We start from the raw sequence: 6,000 nt of genomic DNA on the forward strand, positions 1-6,000 counted from the left end.
TCCAATGTGGGTGCAGGCCACCCCATCTGTTGCAGGCCTGAGTAGAATAAAAAGGTAGAGGAAGGGAGGGTTCTTTCTCTGTGTCTCCTCCTGACAGCTTGATCTGGGACACTGGTCTTCCATCCTCAGCACTCGTGGTTCTCAGCCTTCAGACTTGAATTGGAAATCACAGCATCAGCTCTGTGCTTCTCAGGCCTTAACCTATACCATTGCCTCCTGGGTCTCTATAGCCTATAGGTTAATGGGACTTCTCAGTCTCCACAATTGAATGAGTCAATACCGTATTATCTATCTATCTATCTCTCTATCTCTCTATCTATCTATCTATCTATCTATCTATCTATCTATCTATCTATCATCTGTGTGTGTGTATATCTCCCATCTGTTTCTCTGGAGGGCCTGCCTAATATAATACACCATCATATATAGATCAGGACACTCGGGAGGCAGCTTCCTCCTGGATATTCAGGCAAGTCGACTCTGCTCTTGGACCTTCGAGCCCTCAAACCTGCTGGGTGTGATCTCAAGGGAGGGTGCAGGCCTCTCTCTCACCTCGCTTGCTTCCCTCCTGTGAGGTCTGCAGCTCCCACCCAGAAGGGCTCTTGTCCTCACCATGTGCCATGGTTTGTTGAGCTCTTCACTCTGGGACCCTCCTGGCTGGCTCTTGATGTTTCTTGAAATACCACAAAAGATCTTTTTCCTCTCACCTGTCTGGATTTTACAAATGAAAGTCATGGTTTCCCAGACCATGCCTCCAAGACCAATTAAGACCATGTTCTTAATTGCCAGAAATTCACTCCAAAAGTCCAAGTTCCCAAGTTTAAATACATGTACTAGCTACCTCATTGGGTCAGCTCTTCCCTGCTGCCACAGGCCTCAGCCTTGCAGTTTTGCTTTATTGGAGGAAGGGCTGCAGGGCAGAGACAGGGAAAAGAAGTCCAGAGAAGGAAAGCCACTTGCTACTATTTCACAACAGGATATGGCTCAGTGAGACACAGCTACTCCTCCAGCCACAGAACCGCCTCCAGTCTTGCTCCCCATGTGGGATGGCCATTACTGCTGGGTTTGCAGGTTGCTTGACACCTTTGTGGTGCCAAACTCCACCAACGCTACTGAGAAATGCAGCTAGTAGAAGGAACTGTCCCTTCCAGCATGACTGTCCTTTTTCTTTTGGCCCTGGGTGATCTTTGTTCTTTTAGCCTCTAAAAGGTGGCCTTAGTGTTTTATTTCAGTGGCTTCTTGCCAATAAACCAACACTGAGTTCCCTGCAGTGTTGGCCTAGGCTGTGGTGGCCCTTGCGGGACTCCTAAGTCATCCTCAGCACTGTGGGTTGAATTGTCCGCCATAAAGTTATGTTGAAATTCTAGCCCCTGGTAGCAGTGAATGTGACCTTGTTTAGAAACAGTCTTTGCAGATGTGATTAGTCAAGGATCAAGATGAGCTCTTGTTGGATTAGGGTGTTGCCTGCACTTAATGACTGGTGTCCTTATAAAAAAAGGAGAGGACACACAGAGACCCACACACACAGGGAGAAAGCCACATAATGATGGAGGCAGAGCTGGCAGTGAGGCATCCACCGGCCAAGGAACACCAGGGACTGCTGGGAGCTGCCAGGACCTGGAAGAGGCAGGGAGGATCCTTCCCCGGAGCCTTTGGAGGAGGGTAGCTCTGCTGACACTTTGACTTTGGACTTCTGACCTCCAGAACTAACAGAGAATAAGTTTCTCTTGTTTTATACAGAAATGTTTGTTTCTTTAGTGGGACTTCATTCCAGCAGCCCTAGGAAACACTCAGGAACCTCAATCCTGACCCATTTCTCTGCACCCAGTCCTAGGGTCAGATACCTTAAAGGCTTGAGACATTGCAGGGATCCAGAGGCTGCTAAATAGAGTGAGGACTCCTCCTAGGTCCCCTTTCATGGGCTGGGGTCCCCAGCCGTTGTGAGTCTGGTCTGCTGACAGCTCAGACTGCTGTCCTCTTTTTTTTGAGATGGAGGCTTGCTCCGTCGCCCAGGCTGGAGTGCAGTGGCCTGATCTCGGCTCACTGCAAGCTCCGCCTCCCGGGTTCATACCATTCTCCTGCCTCAGCCTCCCGAGTAGCTGGGACTACAGGCACCCGCCACCTCGCCCGGCTAGTTTTTTTTTTTTTTTTTTTTTTTTTTGTATTTTTAGTAGAGACAGGGTTTCACTGTGGTCTCGATCTCCTGACCTCGTGATCTGCCCATCTCGGCATCCCAAAATGCTGGGATTACAGGCGTTAGCCACCATGCCTGGCCAACTGCTGTCCTCTTTAAGAAGTGTGCCCTGTGGAATGGGAGCTGCCTCACCCAGCAGGCTTCGCTGCACCAGCAGGCTTCTCCATTGGGGTGGAGAGCCACAGCCAATGACTGGCTGGCACGGGACAAAGGCTGCTCTCCATGTGCAAATGGGGTGCAGTTCCTTGTTCCTGAGCTCTCTGTGGAGTCAGGCTGAGGGTCCTGGGTACCCTCTCCCTTCCAGTTGTTACAGTGCTCCATCCTCTTGGTGCCTCCGGGTCCTGGTTCAGGTTTGGCCTCTAGGGAAGCTGACTTGTCATCATCAGATTGGAACTCCCTGAGGGCAGGGCCTATGTGCTTAGCGGCCCTCCCCTTTGCTGGGTAAGGCATGGCCTGAGGCAGGGATTCTTAATCTTTAATGTGTAACTGGAGAGCTTGTTTAAATGCCACTTCCTGGGCCTAACTCCAGAGAGTCTGGTCCCGAAAACTGGCATTTCTAACCAGCTCCCAGGTGCTGCTGCTGCATTTTGAGACCACTGGCCTAAGCTCTGTGGATTAATGGGATCTTGTCGGGTCGGGGCAGGCCCGATGTCTGAGAGGACAGGCATGCCGGGAGAACTCCGTAGACAATTCGTTTGCATGTGAGATTTTTGAGGCTGGGCGGAGAATGTAAGGAGTGTGTGTGCTGGGTTGGGGGTTGGTAGGAGATGAAGAATCTGATGTGGTGTTTTCAAAGGTGGTTTCCTGCGCTCAGTCCCCTGGCCTGTGTCTAAGCTCTTAGGAGTGAACAGTGGTGGGTAAAAGTAGAAGCCTAAGGAATTATCTGGAGATCTTTTTGAGACGAAGGGGTCCCAAAAGCCATTCTATTAGGCAGAAGAGGCAAAGCTTGACTAAGAGAAGAAAATTCTCACATGTGCGTGCCTGCACCTGTGTCACTGCATGTATGTATGCGTATGCAGTTATGTACATATGTGCACCTGCATACATGCACCAGAGCACATGTGTGTGTGACCCCAGGCTTGTTGAGTGCTTTCTCCTTTACTTGGGCAAGGCAGAGCCACCATCAGCTGCAGTGGCTTCCCACACAAAAGCTGAGATAGCCCCACCCTGACACACACATGTGAGTCGTTTCTATTTGAATTCTTCCCTCTGTAAATCTATTTTTGTGTGACAGCCCTGGACTCATTTGTGGTTTCCGAAAATTTGGGGTTTGCTGTTTCCAGCCTTCCTCTCCTGCAGCGCAGCCCCTCTGCCAGTGTTTCATCTCTCTCTGCTTTTGCCCTGCAGAGGGAATGCTTAGAATTCTCCCTGCTTTGTGGTTCTATTCACCTCTGTGATCAGTTGTTTTGTGGCTATAGTTACTCTACTTTGCAGAGAGGGGATTTGAATTCTTCGGCTTCTTTGTTCACAAACAAACCAGGGCCAGAGCCACCGCCTCTTTGCTGCCTGCACATGGCGCTGCGCTGTCTGCCAGCAGGGGGCAGGGGTTCATCCTCCTTTCTATCAGATTCCCGGACATGCTGGAAGCTCTGGTCCGTCCCCGTGTGTGCCTTCCTCTTTCGTACAAGTTACAAAGGAGGGGCTTAGGTTCAGGGTCCACTTACTCACATTCCTGTCCCTGGCACATCCCCATTAGCCCTCTGTCTGAGATACTGTTCCTGCTACCTTTTCTGTAGCTTTGTCCTTCTTTGCAGCCCCCTCTCCATGTCCCCATCCTCCATAGGTACCTACTCAAACATATTCAACAAGTGTTTGTACCTGCAGGAGATGGAAATGGAGCCCCATCTGGACCCCCTTGCCAGGTGGTGAACCTGACACTCTGCGGCCCTGAGCGTTGGCAGCAGACAGCTCACAGCTCACAGCTGCAGAGGCTGGGGATGGTGACGGTCACTCTTGCTGAAGGGAGCTGCCTGGCTGAGACTCTGCACACCGCTGGGTGCGGGGAATCCCCGAACCAGTGCTTGTCTGATAGAGGGGGCAAAAGGCCAGTCCCCTTGCCTCAAGGCGAAGTCCAGGCTGGGACGTGTCAGAGCTCCAGGGGATCTTTCTAGACTTTCTCCAAACCTTTGTTCTCGCTGATCGGCAGCCTTGCTCTATTCTGGGTCCCTCGCTTACCTACCTTAGCGCATCACACACACCCAAATCCCATCTCAGACGGTGTCTCTGGGGACTCGCATGAAGATAGGATCTATGTAGAATGTGTAGACTTGTGTGTGTGCACTTGTGCCCACGTGTGCTTAACACAGCCCCCCATGGACTGTGGATGCCTACTAGAATGGTGTCCTGGGTGCTCACACTCTTCCCTTAAGCACCCTCTATCTAGGCTCTATCCCTGGCACCCTCCATTCATCCAGCCCACTGCCTCTTCCCACCCATATGTATTCCAGAGTGTGCTACCACGTCCTATGCAGCCGCTTCTCTAGTGACAACTACTTAGGTCCTCTACATCCTCAGTGGGCATCCTTGTGCATGGACCCTTGGACTCACATGACAGAATCTCCAGATGGTCCCTGGGAGTGGGTCTGAGTGATGGACGTGTGCAAACTTAGCTTCACGAGGTCCTGCAGATTGCTTCCCAGGGCGCACTCACAGCCGGACAACAGCACACAAGTGTCCAGTCCCCTCATATCCTCTCCTGTGTCAGGGAGGGGCCTGCCTGCCCCTGTGTGCTGTTCTGATGTTGGTTTTTCATTCTGATTTTTTTCTGTTCATTGCTAGTGACTTTTAGCCTCTCTGCATGTTGGCTGTTGGCACTTCCTCTTTTGCAAACCATCTACTAACTTTTTGTAAAAAAATTTATTAATTTTAGATGCTTTGTTTATTCTAGACATGAATCCCTCGTTTTATACAACGGAAATATCTTCTTTGAGCAGGATGTCTCTTTCCTTGTTGATGGCATCCTCATTCAGCAGAAATCCTTCAGAGCTGCTGCCTTATGCTCTGAATGTTGTACAGAGTTTCCGATCAGACAGCTCATTTCTATTTCACCTGCCTTTTGCTGCAGTCCTCCAGCCAGGACTCAGGTATGAGCCCATAGGGGGCTGTGTTAAAGGACACTGAGTCACAGAGACCACCTTCACACAAAATCATGCTTCCCTTTCATCCCAACCCATAAACACTACTTTTGCTCCCTGGCCTCTCTTCTGTGAGTGGGAGTGCTTTTTCTAGAGCTTTTCCATTTCTCATGCACAGAGACCCCAGATGGCCCATCTCACTAAACCCTGGAGGTGCTGAGACTCACTTGAGCTGCACGGAAAACACATGTCAGCATGCCACGCGCGTCCCCTGCCACACTGTAAGCAACAGGAGTCTAGTTCCTCTATAGCCTCTCTCGAGAGGAACTTTTCATCTTTGTGCGTCTCAGTAGGTCCCCAGTCATGCATTGCTGCTCTTAGAGTGAGCAAACGATATTCCAGAAAATGCCCAGGTGCATACACAGTGCCGAGTAGCACAAGAAGGAAAGTTTTTATTTAGTGGGGTCCTCTGGGGACACCTGGTGGGCTGTCCCTGAGGGTTGGATGCACTGGTAGGCTGACTCTTTGAGGAAGAGACTTGAGGGGCTGGCCGTGGTTTCCCACACGAATGACTATGAGGGGCCTGCAGACTGGGATCCCGGGGTGGTGGGCACGGACAGCAGGGCTGGCACTGCTGGCAAGACTGGCTCCCAGCCTGACAATTGCCTAGGCCTGGCTTCAGCAAGCTGCTTCTGCAAAGGGCCAGCGAATAAATATTTTGGGTTTTGCTGG

Source organism: Rhinopithecus roxellana, chromosome 3, assembly GCF_007565055.1.
Source record: "Rhinopithecus roxellana isolate Shanxi Qingling chromosome 3, ASM756505v1, whole genome shotgun sequence".
Taxonomy (NCBI): Eukaryota; Metazoa; Chordata; class Mammalia; order Primates; family Cercopithecidae; genus Rhinopithecus; species Rhinopithecus roxellana.